Here is a 21,726-nt window from a genome sequence, read left to right as displayed (position 1 = left end):
AGATGCAGACATTCAGGTATGACATAACGAAAAACAGCTGCTAGATTACATAGAAAACCACAATCAAACCAAGGTTTATGCAGATCCACAACTAAAGGAAAATTCTGGAGTAAAGCATCATTACCATCATAAAGAATTCCAGACTCTCTGCTTAATACCTGCTCAGTACAGATTCTTGCTGAACAATACACACACTCAAGATGCTCTTTAGAAAGGCTACAGTTCTTGCAATCAGTCCATCTGCTGATTAAACAATGAGTATGAATTATGAAGCAAAACTAGAGTATATCTTGGGATGCTGCAGCCACTGGTTAGGAGATTGTTCAAAATGTAGATTTTTCCCTCCCGAGAGTCCTCCCTCCATGGGCTAAGAATGGCCCGAGAATTACTGAGAGCATGATGAACAGAACGCCAAAGAGTAGTAACAGAATGATCCTACGCCCCAAAACATATCTTCTTGCCTTTGCTTTTCTCCCTTCACATACTTCTGACATATTTCTGACAATTAATGTATCACTGGATTCCATCCATTCTGTTTATCATAGTAGCAGCATGGCATACAAAACTCATGCTAAATTAAGCCAACAGTTGTCATTTAGTCTAAGTATTTTGCATTTTAATATAGAGTCTAACCAGAGACTTGTTTCAGCAGAATCCCTAGAACAAAGACATCTTACAGTAGAGCAAAGAGGCAGCATGAGACAATGAAAATAGCAGTAGGCTAGAATCTGAAGATCCATTCTTGTTTTTGTTTTTGAATCACTGGTTTGGCAAACTGAGGCAAGTCATTTACCTGTCCTGATTTGCACTAGCCTCATTTGTAAACTGGAATTAATGATGCCAGCCCTGCCTAACTGACAGAAATGCTGGAGAAATGAAACGATACATCCAAAGTGCTAAAGAAAATCAGTAAATCATATCCCAGTCCACAGAGCAACTGTAGTCTTGGCCAGGAAGTACAAAAAAGACAGGACGGGAAACGAGGCAGCAAGATCCTGTGGAGGAGCCATCACCGCTGTGAAGGACTAGGCCACTCTGCTGACCCTCTGCTGACCCAGCTTCTCGGGCTACAGATTGATCACAATCATCTAAAGGTATTGTTTAGATCAAAAAGGTTAGCAAATACAAATGTCCTCTATAAATAGTAACAGGATGTACAAACATGAGTATAGTTATTGAGTACACAGAGCCAAATGATATACTATACCACAGGAAAGGTTTTCTCGGTCCAGATTGTTGCAGGACACTTAAGTACAAAGAGAAGACATTTAAGAGGACACATACACTTGCCTGAATGGCACTATAAAATGCCCGTCCCTCAATACTTTGATGGGCTATGCAGAAGAGCTAAATTCCAAGTGGGGGGAGTGGTTAAAGAGAATGGTAGCGATGATTAATGCAAAGGCCTACTGTAGGATATAAATAACTAGACAGAATATAAGGAAACTGTATATAGACAATCATACTTCTAAAAATATTATTAATAGAGAGATGGCCACCAGCCAACCCAGTAAGGGCAAGCATGAAACCCATGGGAGGAAAAATGATGCAAATGAAGATGTTAAGCATCAGAATTAGGACTGAGATTTCTCCTCTGCTCATTCATGACCAGAAGGGGCAACCTATGTCTCGGTTAGGGAGTTGGTACATCACAGCTATTTAATACATGTTTGAACTAGGAGTGGATAGATGAAACTGAGGTGGCAGGAATTCTCAGATACAATACAAAGAAGGCAAATCATGAGAAGCATTGTATTCAACACCATGTAAGCAATAAAGAATTATGAAAAGATTTTAGGCAAGAATTTACATAAGTATTTACACTTGAGAAAGCAAGCAGTGTGGAGAATGACTAAAAAGGGTAGGGACTAGGCAAGAGCAAGTCAGTCGGAAGAATATTGCAATATTACAGGCAAGAAAGGATGAGAGGCTGAAGTAAAGGAGTGGCAACAGGTGGAGAAAGGAAGGCAAAGAAAGAAGAAAAAGAAACAAATAATGCCACCGTAACGAATAAAAATCCTTAAGAACAATTCACATTAGCCCATGAAACTGGATCTTTGGCTTTTACTTGAAGTGTCAAGGGACATTACTAAAGGAGACTCCTCTAAGGTCCCCAGGAAAGGTGAGGCACCTTTCTACCACATTCAATGCTCATGTCAGCTTTATATCATCCTACTTCCAAATGAATGCAGCTGCTACACGAATGAACAAAAATATAAATAATGAACTGTCAAAATATATTCTTATTTTCATGATTTAAAAAAATAGATCAATTTTATGAACACTTTTCAATCACTGTATTGGGGAAACATAGGAATAGTAATTTTTAACAACAAAAACAATTTCCAATTGGTTTGAGGTACGTGCACGCAGACGCGCGCACACACACACAACAGAAAATTTTCTATTTTAAATAATCACGGCTTTATTGTGAGAAACACTCACTGTCACTTATGTACAATTTTCAACAAAGGGGATTAAGTAGGCATGAAAGCTTTCCTGTTTCTAAGCTTTCATAAAAGAATAAATTAAGATGTACCACAAATACCTTTTTTTTTCAATACAGCCAACCAAAACATTTTAACGGGCCACAAAATTCAAATTATGTCACTAGTAACTATTTTGTGAAATATAAAGAAGAACTTCTGATCAGAGAATCTTGAAAAATCAAGATTTGACTTAATTCTTGGTGGTAAGGGAGTAGGAATTGCAGTGATTTCCCTGCATCTTCCATGTATAATTTATCTTTTATTTGCTACAGTATCAAATCAAAGACACTAAGGGTGAAATGTTACAGTTTTCTCAAGTCACCAAAAAGCCAGTAGTGAAAACAATAAAGATGTGATTCAATGAGTATTCAATTACGTTAGAACACTATCTGAACACATTCAGTTGTATAAGGATAGAGTGCACTTCTCCTGAAATGTAACAATTACTACACTATACTTGCAAAATAAACTTTACTACCCAGCAGAACCACGTGAACGGATAAAACCCAATGACAAAGTTTAGTTTTTATCAGACTCTCTGTAACAGACTTCTTCCACATCCCAGTCGTTGTCCTCATCGAGTTCTAATTACCAAAAATGAAACAAAAACTCAAAACAAACAAAAAAAACCCCAAAACTTTTAAGAGTCCCTTTAGCCACTCAATCATTTATTAAGGATTTCTGTGACCGAGGAAGAGTCAAAAAGTAGTAAAGGATCCAGAGATGATCTAGAAAGTACAATGTGATGAGTGCCACAACACGCTCAAAACAGATGTTCCTGAAGCCTGCAGAAAACAGGTCTCTTGTAAAAGAAGGGTAGGAAGAGAAATAAGCAGTGTGCAGCAGGTAAAGCTTCTTGAGCAATGAAATGACACTGACAGAGTTCTGTGCATTGGAAACACAGACCTGAGCAACCAGGAGGGAAGGCTGAGATGAGAGGAAGACAATCGTGAGAATGAGACATTGCAGAATAAGTGGGAGAGCAGGAAATTATAGTCAGAAAATAATTTGAGGGGCACCTGGGTGGCTCAGTTGGTTAAGCATCTGCCTTCAGCTCAGGTCATGATCCCAGAGTCCTGGGATCGAGTCCCAAATAGGGCTCCTTGCTCAGCACGGAGCCTGCCTCTCCCTCTGCCTGCCACTCCCCCTGCTTGTGCTGCTTGCTCTCGTGCTCTCTCTGACAAATAAATAAAATCTTTAAAAAAAATAGTAATTTGAGTTTGGAGACTTAGAAGTAGGATGTCATGACCACAGAAAAGGCAAAGGCCTAGTCGTTTTAGTATTTTTATCATTTGCATGCAGTTTAACATTTTATATGCATTAAACCATCCTTAAATTTTGACCAAGTTCATAGATGTATGTGATGTGAATTTATTAAGGTTCTTGGAGGGTTTTAAAAGCAAGCATGTGATAAGGAGGTGGCATTTTGGACTAAAAAGAAAGTCTATTTTTCTCAGGATCTGGAGGGTGAGTCGATGGGCAAGCAGAAAGAGATAAGTAAAGCCAAGGAAATTTCTAAAACACAGTTTATAGATGAGGAAGTTGGGTCATGTGGTAGAAAAGACAAGCAGAGGCAAAGCAGGAAAAAAAACCTGAAATTGGGTAGGTAGGTCCTATAATGTAGGTCTCTGAACAAAAACCATTACAAATAAAAGCAAACTTTAAATCTTATCTCTGTTTCTAATAACGTAGTGCTAAATCACCGCTGTAATGAAAATTCGAGGCTTTGTCAAGTTTAAACCTTTAAAAACCTAAACACTCGCAATTTAGTGTTTTTCTAAGAAAAGAGAATTTTACAATTGTGTATAACAATCCCCTTACTTACACAAAAGTGATTGTCTTTATTTCTTTGTTTGGTTTGAGGTGATGGTGTTATTTCATCTCTATAATAAGAGAACTAATGGTACACAAAATATACAAAAGCATCTTCTTACTGTATTATTTGTTCAATAAATTTACATGCAACTTTTTTTTTAAAGATTTTATTTATTTAAGAGATGGAGAGGGAGAGAGAGAGAGGAGGGAGGGACACAGGGAGAGGGACAAGCAGACTCCACGCTGAGCATAAGCCTGATGTGAGGCTCAATGCCATGACCCTTAGATCATGACCTGAGCTCAAATCAAGAGTCAAATGCTTAACCAACTGAGCCACCCACGCACCCCACATGCAACTTAATTAAAACTCAGTCACATTTGAGGAACTTCCCCCCCCACATTACCTTGCTCATTAAACAGTAAGAGGTAAGCACAGTTAGTTTTCCAATACAGATAAAAATCAGAGTAAATAGAAAATTATAAAGCTAACAGTTTCAAATAAATTAAAACCTGAAAAGTTGAAAAGTAAGCCTTTCAAAATATCCGTAATACATATTTATGCAACCAAATTTAAAATGATCCTATTTTAAATCAAATTCAATCAATCCAATGGTGGGGGGGTGTGGTGGAGGGATAACTGAGACAGGAAGGTATAATTAATCACACCAACACAGAACTGGAGTTTTCCCAAAACACTACTACACAACATCTAATTTACAGAATAAAAATACAGTGGATATACATATAGCTAAATCTGAAACACATACATCTGCATACATCTGATCTGTGAATCACAACTGAAAGGCAGAAACAACAGAAATTTAAGTCCTGTTCAATGCATCACAAATATCAATATGAGCACTTAGATACTCAACAGGGAACTGTTTTTGAGTGCTGAAACTGAGAGCTGAAAACAAAAAGAAAAAATTACATGAAAGTGGATTTGTGAGTCTCACTACAAGATTAGCTGGTTAAGAAAGAAAAAAAAAGGGGGGGAAATCGGAGGGGTAGACGAACCATGAGAGACGATGGACTCTGAAAAACAAACTGAGGGTTCTACAGGAGAGGGGGGTGGGAGGATGGGTTAGCCTGGTGGTGGGTATTGAGGAGGGCACATTCTGCATGGAGCACTGGGTGTTATGCACAAACAATGAATCATGGAACACTTCATCTAAAACTAATGATGTAATGTATGGGGATTAACATAAGAATTAAAAAAATGGTTGAAAAAAAAAACCAATCTTTTCATGCTCTGGTGTTGATCGTTAGGATAAGACGGATCATCACACCTTGGCTCCAAAAGTGGTATTCACGAGCTCCACTACTGAAACATAAATGCCACAGGGGATAACTGACAAAATGAGAGGTCAAAAGTCAGCTTTTCCTGGGTGATCACTTCTCCAATCATTTTCTCCTTTTCTGACCAGGGATGAAAACTTGAGGGCGTAAACAAGGAGTCACAGAATAGTTACAACGCTTTAGGAATTAGCTCCAGCTCCTCTGCATTTGCATACATTTTCCAGGTCCAATTTGTCCAAGCCAAACATGCAGGCAGAACAGAATAATAAGGGAGGAAGCAGAGTAGAGTGATGAAGATCACAGGTTTCAGAATCCACTAGTCATGGGCTTGCATACACTCACTATCTGTGTGACTTGGTAAACACCTTTTATTCTCTTTGTTTCCTCACTGGTAAGGTAAACAGAGATCATAAAAGGGATCACAAAAGTACCTTTTTAAAAGGGCTTTTGTGAGGATCAAATGAGATATCTTTAAACGAGTTTATCACAACATTTTTCACTCAAATTGTTATCATTATTGTCACGATCATCCAGGCCTAAATTTATTATATTTAAACATTTTGATTATTGGTTTTTCTCTATTCTTAACATTCACCAGTTTCTTCCCTTGAATATTGGAAGAAAATACACTTCTTTCCTACCTTCTTTATACTATCATATAAAATATTTAATCTTGAAGTAGGAGAATTTATTTTATTTTTTAAAGATTTTATTTATTTGACAGAGAGAGACACAGCGAGAGAGGGAACACAAGCAGGGGGAGTGGGAGAGGGAGAAGCAGGCTTCCCACTGAGCAGGGAGCCCGATGCGGGGCTCAATCCCAGGACCCTGGGACCATGACCTGAGCCCAAGGCAGACACTTAACAACTGAGCCACCCAGGCGCCCAAAGTAGGAGAATTTAGATGTCCCTAAATAACCTCATGATCTGGAAAGTTTTGTCTACATTTACACTCTTAGAAAGTTTTCGAAGTGTAAAAATTCAACCTTGAACAATGGAGATTTCAATGGAATCCAATCTTGTAGAGCTACACTGTCCAATATAGTAGCCATTTGCCAAATGTAACTACTAAGCACTTGAAATGTAGCTTAGTCTGAATTAAGAGGTTAAATAAACATAAAGTATGCATGGGTTTCAAAGACTTAGTATGAAAAAATAATGTAAAACATTTCATTAAAAACTTTTCATATTAATTACATGTTGAAATGGTATTTTGGATATGAGTTAAGTAAGATATTATTAAAATTAATTTCACTTAGGTATTTTAAAATTTGGGAATGCCTAGGTGGTTCAGCTGCTTAAGCATCCAACTCTTGATTTCAGCTCAGGTCATGATCTCAGGGTCTTGAGATCGAGCCCTGTATCAGGCTCCATACTGGGCCTGGAGCCTGCTTAAAATTCTCTCTCTCTCCCTCTCTCTCTGCCCTCCCTAATAAATACATAAATACATACATATATACATAAAATCACATATGAAGCTTACATTTGGTTCATGTGGCCCTCATGTTTTTACTGGATAGTACTGTGACACAGTGAGGAGGAGGGCATAACAACACGAGGCAATCAAATGATTCTCTTGGGGACTAGGCATACCTGTATAATAACCAACTGACTTACCGTGACTTCAAGTTAAGATTGGTCTCTGCTTGTCATAAGCAGAATATAAACTGCAATTGGGCCCACTAACGGAAGCGCCTCAAGTCTATTGCAAATGTTTGTTTTCACATTTCACTTAGGAATCAGGTTTTTAAACTTCAGCCACAGTTTGCCACCTATAATATTAGGAAGGCAATCTTGAATTCTGATTAGTTTGGAGGTAACCTGAAACGTTACCTTGGGGAAGAATAACAACAACAACAAAAACCTGTGACACATTTCTATTTGGGAGTTTTGGGGGCTGCCTGCCCACTTCCACACTAATTATAATTGTGCATTCTCCTCTCATTTGTAGAAGCCACGCATGATAGGTGGGACAGGAATATGGATGATGGGAGAACCCTGGGCCAGACTGGAGAGAACTCCTCTCCCGTCCTCAAGGAATGTCTCTCTGCCCTCCTTCCCCAACAACAGACGAAGACTCAGAGGGTCAGAAAACAACAGCATCTCCCTCTCCCACTCCCCCTGCTTGTGCTCCCTCTCTCGCTGTGTCTCTCTCTGTCAAATAAATAAAATCTTTAAAAAATAAAATAAATTCTCCTACTTCAAGATTTCCTTTCTTTGTCAAGCAGTTCCCAGTACTCTTGAACCCAAAGAGGTTAACACTATTTACTTCCTTCTATCTGGCAGCCTGTAGTTTATCCTATCTTAAAAACTGGTATAAAATAAAAAAGCAGTGAAGAATGCATCACAAGTAATCAAAACTGATCTCTGCATCAAGGAAACATATTTATTTGAACCATTAAGAAGCTAATACATCTTTCAAAATGAACTATAATCTCCTACATCATTCTATAAAAGCATACCAAGTTCCAATACAACCTTTTCACATAAAGCCAGATGTGATCATGGCACAAATGGAAAAACAATTTCAGGGAAGAGGAAACAAAGGTTCTGTGTATTACCCATATATCCACTTTTGCAATCACAATTTTACCCACTTTGGACGTTGAAAAAAAATAGTCTGCCCACATAAGCTAGGCTATTCAGACATTTAGAAAGCACAGTCCCTATAGTTTGAATTTGCTGGGTGGGGAAGATATCAAGGAAGATGAAGTTACAATCTATCATTTCCTGCTGTGAAGGTGATCAAAGGAAAATTCACTCAACAGCTGTCACCACTGAAATTGAAATGAGTTTCGTTTTACAAGCTAAATCCCTAGTAAATGGTATCCAACTTGTATTAGCCCAGGTGATTTTCCCTGCAGTTATTCCAAATGAGAACACAATCAATAAAATTCTGTATAAATTGAATGTAAATTATTGTTCCACAGGCATGAAGTTTACTCAATTTTACATTTTAAAAACTCCCAAAAAAACTACCAGCAGACAATACACAGTGTAATGATCTATATTTCTCTACAACTGAGAGAATCTCTGATTCCGAGAGACTCACATATCCAATAAAAATCAGAATCATACGGGTTCCTAAAATGGGTAAGAACTATACACAACACAACTTCTACTTTCATTTAGGTTGGCTTCATCCTTCCGTATTTTCCTATTTATTCCAATTTCTAAGCTGCAATAATCCAATTAACTGCAAAACAGCTGAAAGCTGCATCTCATTTCTCTATCAAAAATATCTCTACCTTACAAAAGTCAAAAGTCATTATACCCTAAAGACTATACCCTTAAAATGAGTGCATTTCACTGTATATAAATTACACCTCAATAAAACTGATTTAAAAAGTAAAACACATATAGCCTTATAAGATACAAACTATAGCCCCATACAGGTATTTTCAATATACACATTTTTTAAGCAGGGGTGAGGGACAGAGGGAGAGGGGGAGAGAGGGAGAGAATCTCAAGCAGACTCCACACTGAGCACGGAGCCCAATGTGGGGCTCGATCTCACAACCCTGAGATCATGACCTGAGCCAAAATCAAGAGTCAGAGGCTTAACCTACTGAGCCACCCAGGCGCCCCTCAATATACACATCTAAAGCCCCCAACGATATCTCTATTTTCATAAGTAAATTTTTTATATTCCTTTACATTCTTAGTGTATATTCTGGTAGTATAATGATCCCCTAAAGAGAAGCTGTTCTGATTTGGTGTTGACCTAGAATAGTCCAATGATCACAATAAAGAAAGGTTGCCTGAGAGAGTGGTAATGAAAAACTGAGGGATGGGAGGACCATGGAATAAAGTTCCAATGTCCAGCAGAATTAACACATTAAATAAATACATTAAATTAGTACATTAAATGAGAAGATGGATATCTTCCCATTCCCTCACAAATAATTTACAGAGTATAGAATGCTTCTGAGGTTGGCTGTCACAAGTTTATGGCATTCTAGGGTTACCTCTCATATCTGTTTCCTTTTTTTTTTTTTAAAGATTTTATTTATTTATTTGAGAGAGAATGAGAGACAGAGAGCATGAGAGGGAAGAGGATCAGATGGAGAAGCAGACCCCCCGCTGAGCAGGGAGCCCGATGTGGGACTCGATCCTGGGACTCCAGGATCATGACCTGAGCTGAAGGCAGTCGCTTAACCAACTGAGCCACCCAGGCGCCCCTCGTATCTGTTTCCTAATAACAGTCGAGAACCAGGGACACAAGGCTTGGGGGGTTCTGGGAGGAACTGGAGAAAGATGAGATGAAGGGGGCAGCTAATGAAGACTTAAACTAAAAGTCACAGTCCAGAAGTCACATGCTTTCCCTATACCCTTCCTTGGTTTTGAACAGCCATTTATACTGGTTCATAAAGTTTAAAGCTTTCGTTTCATAGATAAAAATAGAAAGGTACATAATAGTTTTGGTTTCATTTTGTTTCATTTTTTAAATACACATTTTCAAAATCTGAATTTACTGGGGAGAAAAAAGAGATTCCTCTTCTGAGGTCACGTTGAGGAACAGAAAGTACTCTCAGTCCTCCATGATTAGTTCCTGATTTCATGAGAGTTCCAAATCCCCAAAGGACAAAACCAGCCCTGAATTTCTGCAAAGGAAGAGTCTTTACCAGAATTCTTCCTTGGAAATGAGAGAAAAGCCACCAGCTTTTTGTCTCAACTACTATCTCATTCAGTCTCAACATTTAGTAGTGTTAAAAATAAGACAACAGGCCCAAAATGGAGTCACTTACACTAAGCCCCACAACAGGAAACTAAGACTTAATTACAGTTTCAGCTCTTCCAGAAATGGAATCTTAAAACCAGTCAGTCAGGAATCACCTAATCAGCACTAGTTAGGTAATCCGCCTGATAAACGCCTGCCATGCCCTAAAGGAAAGTGACCTTGCAATAATCAAGCCTCATTTTATCTAGTATAATTTCCTTGTTCCTACTCCCTTTTGCATATAGAGGTCTTTCGTTCTGTACAGCTTCTCGAAGCTCGTTTCTATCTGTTGGATTGGATGCTGCCTAATTCACGAATCACTGAAAAAGCCAGTAAGTTCTTTAAAATTTATTCAGTTGAATTTTTTTAACAGTAGCTTTAAAAAACTAAATGAGAGGTAAAATTTTAAAACCTGAAAGTGTTTTCTCCCATTGATTCACTCATTCAAGTGTTTACTGAGGTCTTCTTTTGCCCGCCATTGTTCTAAGTGATGGAAAGATAACAGAAAACAAGGTAGACAAATTTCTTGCTCTCATGGAGCTTATGCTGCAGACAAATAAACATTAAACAAACAAATAAAAATGATCATTTCAGCTAGTGATGTTTCTGTGAAGAAAAAAGACTAAGGCAGTATCATAAAGCACTGGGGGGAGGGGCTTTAAATCAGGTGGTTAGGAGCAGACCTCTAGAAAATCTGAGAAGACATGCTCTTACACTCATTTGATGGATGTCCTCAGAAGCCTCCTTTAGATTGTACATATGCAGTATGTCACAGACCAAGGTAGCTCAATTAAAATGGAGCACTGGGTGTTATACGCAAACAATGAATCATGGAACACTACATCACGAACTAATGATGTAATGTATGGTGATTAACATAAACAATTTTTAAAAAAGCTTTTTTTTATTCACTTTGTATTATCTTCTATGGAACTACTTCCTAAATAATAGTTATAAAACAACTGAGAGGGCATTAAACCTCTAGTGAGTCTCAGCAATCTTTCCTCACCCCAGTTTATCAAATTTTGTTTTGTAAATAAAACGGGATGGACCAGCACTGGTACAGAATACGTCCATCATTACAGAAAGTATGGCACTAAACAAATTACTTTTCAGCTGCTAATATATTACAGTTGCTACCACAATGCTTTCTTGGTCTTTTTAAGAAAGTTATTTCACATAGCATCATCATCGTTTTGTACTTTGTTAGCACTTTATGCCTAACACAGTGTAAAATAACTAATTTTCTTTATTACTTAACTGGAGGACAATCAATGTTTTAAAGAAACCCACTAAGTGAAGAATAGGAAACTTAATAAATGCAGATAATAAAACTACTTGAAAAGCATAAGTAATCAAAATTTTGCTTTCCAGGAAGACTACCAGCATTCACAATTCAGAAATCCCTAAGGAACTATGGAGTCAGATGGTTAACAGAAACCTAAAACCTCTAGTTATAGATAAGCTGCAAGAATACTCTGCAAGGCTTACTTCCATGACACTATGTACTCCCACAGAATCCGTTACTCTACTGTGCTAACAATCATTATGATTTATTGTAATTATTTTAGTTAAAATTCTTTAACTGTTTTCTGATCAACATTAAGCCCTATAAGAACAGAAGTAAATATGTATCCTTAGAACCCAGCACTATGTCTTACACTGAGAAGTTCCCTTAAAATATGTCAGATACAGGCTTCTATTCAGTTTTTCTTTAGTGTTTAAAATAAGATTGAGTTATAAAATCAAATTAAAGAAACAGTCCAGATGTGTACATAAAATGAAAAGTTATACTACTTTTTAAAGAACAAACTATGCTGATCTAAATGTTTTGCTGTCAACTGTGATCTTTAAAATAAATCCATGATTTTGGAATTTGGAAAAAAAAAAAAAAAAAACAAGCTCTGAGAATGCTAAAAGGTTTATGACCATGTATTTACCAAATAGCTCTCACACCAAAGTACCTCCATGAGTCGCAGCCACTATGCACAATCTCATTACAAAGTCTACTCTTCACAAAGGGGACATGCTTGCTTGCCAGGCTATAAAGCCAGCCAGTCAAAGAGACAGGAAATATATCATTAAAAAGAAAATCAGTAACTAATTTGTGTTTCTGTAAATATATTTTTATTTCATATGTATTTATGTTTCTGTAAATCATTTGTTAACCCTTTTTTCCACTTTAAAACATGTTAAGGTAGCAAAGTGAATTAACCTATCTAAAAATCCCGAGGGAAATTTAGTATTCTATATAAATTAAGAGCGGTGGTTTACTTGTAAAACCGATGAAAACTGAGCAAAAGCTGTTTTCAACCTCCCCCCACCTCTGCAAAAGAACTCCCTCACTGTAATAGGCAGATCAGTGCCTTCCAAAGACGTTCTTACTCTAATCCCTGGAACCTACGAATATGTTAGATTACATGGCAAAAAAGACTATGCAGATGTAATTAAGGTTAAAGACCTTGAGATGGGGAGACTATCCTGGATATCTATGTGGGCCAATCTAATCACATGAGGTTTGGCTTTTCTCAGGATGGAAGCAGAAAGATACAGCAGCAGCAGAAGTAGAGAGGTTTGAAGCCTAAGAAGGACTTAATGTGTGGTTGCTGGCTCTGTGACAGAACCCACATGCAAGGACCAGAAAGAGACCTCCAGGGGCTTCTGGAAAGCCTAAGGAATGTGGACAGCCTCTAGGACCAAACACAGGACCTGGACTGACAGCCAGCAAGGAAACAAGGACCTCAATCCCACAGCCTAAGGAACTCAATTTATCCAACACTATGAATAAGCTTGGAAGCAAATTCTTCCCCAGAATCTCCAGTAAGGACCATAGATAGCCCTGCTGACATCTTGATTTTATCTCGATGAGACCCAAATCAGATTTCTAACCTATAGAACTGTATGATAAAAAACAAGTGTTGCTTTAATCTACTAAATTTGTGGTAATTTGATATGCCTACAACAGAAGGTTCTAATCTAGATGCATTAATAAAATTTTAAAATTCTTCAAATGTTTCTTGAATTCTGTCTTTTTCAAGTCAACTGGTTCCACTCTGCCACCTTCTTGCCTGGGCAACATGACATCCTTAGACTAATGAGTTCTCTTGTTTCTTCAAAACTATTCACAAACGCTCTTTGTTCTTATCTCCGTCTGCTAGAAAACATCTATGTTAAATTCCTTCATCATGAAGTCAATATGACATTTCTTCTCCCAATTTACTTCATCTGGCCATACAGAAACTGCTAACATTCTTTAGTTTTTCTTCACAGGTTTATTCAACCAAAAAACAAACACACACCCATAAATACCCAATAAAATGGGAATGGTTAAGTAAAAATAGACATATCTTCAACTGAGCATTATACAGCCACTTGAAATCAGAACCATGGAAATAAATTTTGTACTTAGTTATATTAAGAGAAAAAGAATTTTTTTTAAAGTTTAACCACTTTATTTATAATTACATTAGAGAGATTGCAACAAAAGCCCAGCAGTGGTTTTATTAGTAAGGCAGGGTTCATTTCTTCTATTCTGCCAAATTTTAGTGTGCCTAAAAGTTTTATCAGAAACCATTTAAATGGCATTAAATTTGCAACATGATCCACATACAGATTTCCACCCCTCACAAATAACGATTTCCCATCTCTGTTTACTTTCCTTGGTTAAGCTGCAGCAATTCTTCTGGTACGCTTTGGGTGGAGGCGTGTGTGTAGGGAGATATGTGCCTATAAAATGGTCTTCTTGCCTTGTCAGAATATAAACTTTTTAACGGACCACATCTATTAGTTCCTTTGTATAGAATCAGAGTGTCCTTTTACAGTGCCCTTAACACAACAGGCTGATTTTCACAAATGCTTTTTGAACATTTCTAAGAAGGCATGAACATTTTCCATACAGAGTAGATTTCTAAGAAGGCATGAACATTCTCCAGAGAGGTGGAAAAGAATAATTCAAAGACAATAAATAATGGAAAAGAAAATACTTTCTAATTTATTGGTATCTTACAAGGCACCTAGAACACCTTCACAACAATCACTGTACTATAAAAGCTTGTGTTGCCGCATGTAGGAAAGGAAATAAATAGTTCAAAGTAGCGCTAGAGGCTGGAACAGGTGATGAGAACGAGCTGACAAACAAGGCGCCTGGGTGGCTCAGTTGGTTAAGCGACTGCCTTCGGCTCAGGTCATGATCCTGGAGACCCTGGATCGAGTCCCGCATCGGGCTCCCTGCTTGGCAGGGAGTCTGCTTCTCCCTCTGACCCTCCCCCCTCTCATGTGCTCTCTCTCCCATTCTCTCTCTCTCAAATAAAAAAACTTAAAAAAAAAAAAAAAAGAGCTGACAAACAACTAAAGCATGTGGATCATATTAATGAGGCTTTCATTTCGGCCCTGAATTGGTAGAAGTCCCTGTGCACTAAACCTTTTTCTAGCACATGCCCACACAATTTTCTGATTTCAGAATGAGAACTAATTCAAAAAGAAACACAGAAAACTGCACCACTATGGATATTGGGAAAAGTCTCTTACAGAGATTGCATTTGATATAAAATCTGTGGCAGCAAGAACTTTAGAGAAGTAAATAGAAACGGGTACATATTAACCAAATGTACTGCATTAGGAAACAAATTTACCAAAGGAGTCTGTAATAATACCAAATGAAGGAAGATGCTTTCATTATTTTAAATGATTTTAAAATAAAGGTTAATAGAAACATCTGTTTACAAACTCAGGCTGCATTACCAGTTAATCCATGTGATGCAGTCCAAGTATTTACTATAGGCAGTACTTTGCTTTGTTAGTTTATTTTATCCTTCTTTGATTTCTATTTCATTGTTGGGTTGAAACATGCTAACAAAATTAGGAGAATGCATAATAAATACATGTTTTTAAAATTAGTTATTCTTTAACTGAGGATAAAACATTACATAAGAGCAACTATTAAAGTGATCTATTATACTCTGGCCCCATTCATTTCATGTCTTGAAGAAGGAGTGTGGGGAAAGGCGCTGTTTTTAAGGGAAAAAAAAAATGTTTGATCACACAACTAAAGTTATCACACGTGAGCTGCAAGTTTTCCTCTCTAGTCTCACCTGTTTATACTTACATATTTTTAAGTGACATAACAAAAATAATCTTAAACATATGCCCTTGATAGTCTAACACCATTTTATAAATATTATCCTAGGGCGCCTGGGTGGCTCAGTTGGCTAAGCGACTGCTTTCGGCTCAGGTCATGATCCTGGAGTCCCTGGACTGAGTCCCGCATCGGGCTCCCTGCTCAGCAGGGAGCCTGCTTCTCCCTCTGACCCTCCCCCCTCTCATGTGCTCTCTCTCTCTCATTCTCTCTGTCTCAAATAAATAAATAAAATCTTTAAAAAAAATAATAAATAAATAAATAAATAAATAAATAAATAAATATTATCCTATGGGTACTAAAATTAGGGTAGCAAAGATATTTATTTACAATAAACTTCTACAATTACAGAAATATAGCCCAAGACCTTTATATCTGTCCAAATTTAAAAATCAGTACACTAGACAATTCACCCTAGAAAATGACGTGATGGAGGAGGATGACAGTAAAGACTCAATGAGATATGACCCATTATATGACACATCTAATGACAGGTGCTTTGAGGAAAGTAGATACAATGATTTACACCAATTCACTCTGGCATTTGGAAATTTAACTTTTTTTGTAAGTAAGCAAGTTTAGTTCTTCCAATAGAGGAGTTCTTGGTATCACTTTTGAAAAAATTGTAAAGTCTTATGAAATAACTCATTCATTTCTTTTGAGGGAAGAGAAATACAGACCCTGAAAAAGAAAAAACCTAAAAATCAGGTTTTCTTAACATGAACCTCTTGAGCCTCCATCACCAAGCTTTAAAATAGGGATAATGAGGGGCACATGGCTGGCTCAGTTGGTAGAGCATGTGACTCATGATCTCAGGGTTGTGAACTCAAGCCCCATATTGGGCATAGAGCTTACTTAAAAATAAAATCTTAAAAAAAAATAGGGATAATAATAATAAAGGACCATCTATCATGGGATGGTCTCATGGGATGGGATGGTCTGAGTAAGAACTATAAAAACCCAGGTTGGAAAGTACATTGTAAACTCTAGTCAGTGTGATTTCTTGGTTCCATCTCCTCCTACACCTCTTCTAAAAACCTGCCACTTCAATTATTTCCTCTTAGTCCCATTGACCCCATTTTCCCCTTAACCTGTATATGTTCACCTTTCCAATCTGAAGGAAAAAATACAACTCTTTCTTCAACTATGAAACTCATACATATCCTCTTTCTTTCCCTGCTCTTTCAAGACTAACCTACACTCCCTGTATTTCCACAGCTTAATTTCTCATCTCTTAATTGCTCATCAGTATCATTACAATGTTGTGGTTAAGCCACCACTGGCTCCCACATGCCTAATCCAACTGACATTATGTAGTTCTAACCTGACTTTTCTGTGGCATTTGATGGTGTTTACCATTCCTGTTTGAAATCTTTCCCTTAGCATCTTTGATCCCATTATCCTTTATTGTGTTCCTGTTTCATTCAAGATTCCTCCCCGCTTTTTACTGGTTTCTCTTTTATCTCCTACCTTCATTACTGCCCCTCACAAGTTACTTAAACATTGATGTTCTATGTATGAGTTTTATTCAGAGCCATGTCCCCTTGTCACTCTATACTCTCTCCCTACGTGGCCCTGATTTTAGCCACCACCTAAACAGTGATGATTAGCAAATGTCTCTCTCTCGTATAAACCTCACTCTTAAACTGTGGCCCGTATTCAGCTATTTACGAAACATTCCCCCAATATGTTCCACAGGCACCACAAGTTTAAAATGTCTGAAACTACTGAACCTGGAATCTGCACAACCATATTCATTCCCTAATTCCCTAGTCTTCCTTTATACTCCTTCTTCATTTGTGACAACATCATCCCCCAAGTGAGAGTAAAGTTCAGTCCAATGTGAGTACCCACTGGGAGCCACTATACTGGAATATGGAATCCGAAACAACTAAGTCATGACCCCACTGCTTAAGGAAATAATTTCACAAGAAACACAGTTCAAATAATAAAATCATGTATTTTGTGTTTAATTCTATTAGAAAGGTTTACAAATTTTGTACCATGTTTAAGTGCCTCTCAAGTGAAGTCAAAACTATAAATCCCTTGAGAAGAGAAACTGGGTCTTATTTTTTTATTCCAAGCACATAATTGGCACTCAGTTACTGATGAATAGATGGACACTACAAATGATAAAAAAAAAAAATAAGCTTGTATTTCCATAAGACATTAAAGCAAAGTGTTTCTCTGTGCTTAATTTAACTTTTAACTAGAGAACTAAGAAAATCTGGACACATCACTTCTACATCCTCAGAATAATATATACCGTTAAGCAATATCCTAGCTTAGTAGGATGGCAAAGTGTTACACTAATTCTCTTCTGAGTGTCTAAATCCTGTAAAAATGATTTGAGACTCTCTTTGTGTTGCTACTTTAATTTTTACAGGTATTTGTATCATCTCCCAAATTAGTTTTATTGACAAATTTAATTAAAATACTGTTCATCATTCCTCTTTGATCATTAGAGGCACCAAACAAAATGAGACCTAGTAATGATCTCAGTCTCAACCACCTAATGTCTGTCTCCTCTAGGTAACATCTAAGCTATACAGGTCATGCAAACCAATGATGATTACTTTCTCATAACAAGATTATCATTAGAACCTTTCAAATCAAATAGCACTCTTTCCTATTTTGAACTAAGCAAAAGGAAGGTAAAAAGAAAAACATTACATTTAGACACCCAAAAAAGACAATTCAATATGCTTGAAACACATATCACAAGGTTACTTTGTACAACAGAAAGTGTCAAACTATGCACATCAGCTGCCACCCTCCATACAGATGTCTCTGACATGGTAATAAAATGAGAAGCCATTTCATTTAATAAGAATAAAAAAGCAACATCAGTTGGTGCATATTACATGTAGCATCTAGACCTAGTTGCCTAGCAACCAGTCCTGAGTGAACTCCACAGAGAACGAAAGCCCTAAACGAATGTACAGTTTGTGCAAATTTCAAGGACTTGAAGAGAAGTGTCAGTAGTTAATCTAAATTCTAGCTGACAATTACCATACTGAGGTGGAGGAAGGAGAACCCATCATTTTTCACAGAATCAAGCATTAACTAGAGGTGAAATTCAGCCATTTAGGTTTATATCTTCTGAATCAGGTTCTATACAAAAAAAATTGTGGTAATAGGACTTATAAATTACAAAAACATCATGCAGAAAAAAACAACAAAGTATCACTGTTGTAACACCACTCATTCATTCAAAAAAACACACAATGAATAGCTATCACGTGCCAGATACTGTCCCAGCACTGGAAATACAAATATGAAAGTCACTTTACAAGCTCGTAAGCAGCCCATACTATAATGGAGTCATCAGAAAATAAACAAAGGACGACCACATTATGTGTTGTGTAATACACAAGTATCCATGGGGGTATTGTGGAAACACATATAAAAACATCAGATTCAGACTCAGGGGAAGTGGGCCCACTGCAAACTAAACAGTCAGGGAAAACTTACCAGATGAGGTAATATGGGCTAAGTCGAAAAGGATAAGTGAAAGTCAGGTAAGTTACAGAAATGGAGGAAGGGGAGAACATTCTAGGCAGAAGAAAAAATATTTTCAAGGGCACAGAGGTCAACAACAGCAAGTTGTATTAGAAGAACTTCAAGGCATTTTGTTGTACTAGAAGTTAGGGGACCAGTACTAAAAGAAGAGTCCAAAGAGACAGGGCAACACTTTCCAGAAGGACTTCATATGTCAGGCTAACAAGTTCAGACTTCATCTGGAATGAAACTAGGGAGACGGAGAATGATTTTAAGCCAAGGAATAATATAATCACTCTGGCAATAATGTGAAATATTTTAGAGAGCGCAAAGAAGGCAACAAGGAGAATAAATAAGAAGTTACAACCATAAGAGAGATCCTCAGGAGACAAAATCAGCAGGAGAGGGGAGCTGGGGAAGTGACTTACGCATAACTCAGTAACAGTGCTCTAGGAAACTTAAAAACCATATACAGTATTTATGCTACTCAACCCAATGAAATGCTAGTCTGGACCATCCTTAACAACAAAACAATGATTCAGAGGTTAAAAAGTGTCTGGGAAGGAAAAGTTACTATAGAGAAGGGTAAGAGAGGCAGAAAAGAGGACAGAGGGAAGGGAGGAGGAAAAATATGATCAATTTTCCAATCCTGACAAATAAGCAACTGAGATTCCAAACAAATAAAACCTGAGGGGCGCGTGGGTGGCTCAGTCAGTTAACTGTCTGACTTCGGCTCAGGTCATGATCTCAGGTGCTGGGATCGAGCCCTGCATCAGGCTCCCTGCTCTGCGGGGAGCCTGCTTCTCCCTCTCCCGCTCCTCCTGCTTATGCTCTCTCTCCCTCTCTCTGTCAAATAAATAAATAAAATCTTTAAAAAAAAAAAAAAACAGTTGAGAGAGAAATCTTGTAAAGCTGGGGCGCCTGGGTGGCTCAGTCGTTAAGCGCCTGCCTTCGGCTCAGGTCATGATCCCAGCGTTCTGGGATCGAGCCCCGCATCGGGCTCCCCGCTCGGCGGGAAGCCTGCCTCTCCCCCCTCCACTCCCCCTGCCTGTGCTCCTCTCTCACTGTGTCTCTCTCTGTCAAATAAATAAATAAAATCTTTAAAAAAAAAGAAATCTTGTAAAGCTATACTTTGTGCTGTTTGATACAAGGACAGGATCCTAGTCTCCTTTCATTCTCAATGAATTTTGTCTGAGCTCTGTGCAAAGGTAAATCCCAAAGACATTAACATATACATTTATGCGTAACACAAATATGTCAAATATGACAAGAGTTTAATTCACCAATACGTACTACTTGGATTTACTAAAAGTATTTCATTTTTTCTTTTATTTCTTAAGCTTTACTTTTGATTTGAACATTTTGCCTTTTGTCCGTTAGAAGAATCCGAATGGAAATAGGAGAAAACCTTGAAGGAGAGGTAGGCTGTGAAGATACATAGAGATCAGGATGGAATAAATCAGGGTGATTCAGGGTTGCTGACTGGAGAGAGGGAGGGAGGGAGGGAGGAAGGGAGGGAGGAAGGAAGGAAGGAAGGAAGGGAGGGTGGGTGGGTTGAAGGAGGCACATACAAACAGGTGAGATCACTAATCGATAGATTATTGGCATTAAAATCAAGAACCAAACTCTCTCAAAATAGGTTAATCAAAGAGAATTAGCAATTTTGGTAACCAGTGCAAGCAAGAGGAATCTGGCCCTCAAACTTACTTTATAATTCATGACATAGCCTGTTTCTACCCAATGGAAGGGAAGCATGTGCTGTCAATATGGAAATTCAACAGAATCTACAGCCATTTAATAAAAATTTTGTCCCTCTATATTTAGGTCTCTTGGACATACTCAAAAAAATAAAAAAATAAAAAGAAACCATAAAGGAAAACACTACTGGTGTTTGCCTACATAAAACCTGAAAATGTAGGTACGTCAGATAATGTAACATAATCAAAGACTTTCAGAAAAAAAATGTAATAACAAATACAACTCAGAATTACTACCCTTTACATCTAAAATATGTAATATCAAATGAAATCAGGAGATACTATCAATAAATGAATATACAAATAGTTAATCCCACTCCAAAATGAAAATGAATAAAATGTTTTAAAATCATTCTTAATAATAATCAATGAAATGTACTTGATCACAATGGTATCTCCATGATTAACTATTAAATTAGCAACGGTTTTAGCTGTCCTATATCTTGTTACGGGTACAGTAACAATCTTGTGGGCAATCTTGTATAATCTAAAAATATAAATAGAATAAGGTTTTTGAAAAAGAAATACATATACTTAAATCTTTAAAATGGCTCATATGCTTTGACAAAGTAATGGCACTTCTGAAAACCTATGCTAAGAAAATGATCAAAAATACAGATAAAGATTAACATGTGGCATTTTTTATACTCGTGAAATGGAAATGGTGTAAATGCCCCCAAAAGGAGATGAATACACTACAGTACAGCCATGAGAAAATACCACATAGTCACTAAAAATGTTTTTCAAGAGATGCTAATAGCAGAAAAAAAAGTCCTACAACGTTTATTCTAAAATGAAAAAAACCAGCAATTTTTATAAAAGTGCAATTTCAACACTAGGTTTTAAAATAGCATTGAAGGAAAATATACTACTTCTGAACAGTAATGATGGGTATTTTCCTTTCCCTCCCTTTCCTGTACTTTCAAAGTTTTCTTTAAAAATAATGAGAATATCAGGCGCCTGGGTGGCTCAGTTGGTTAAGCGACTGCCTTCAGCTCGGGTCGTGGTCCCG

At 37.4% G+C, this 21,726-nt stretch overlaps 1 protein-coding gene across 3 annotated transcripts in view; it reads right to left on the bottom strand.

Moving 5' to 3' along the window:
• Window positions 1-21,726, bottom strand: part of PRIM2 (DNA primase subunit 2) — a 331,933-nt gene that overhangs the window by 118,006 nt on the left and 192,201 nt on the right. The gene's annotated exons all lie outside the window — the stretch shown is intronic.

This window comes from Mirounga leonina, unplaced genomic scaffold (genome assembly GCF_011800145.1).
Source record: "Mirounga leonina isolate KUSES-001 unplaced genomic scaffold, KU_Mleo_1.0 Mir_53, whole genome shotgun sequence".
Lineage (NCBI taxonomy): Eukaryota > Metazoa > Chordata > Mammalia > Carnivora > Phocidae > Mirounga > Mirounga leonina.
The sequence above is the reverse complement of the archived record's forward strand: the minus strand, read 5'-3'. Positions and strand labels throughout refer to the sequence as shown.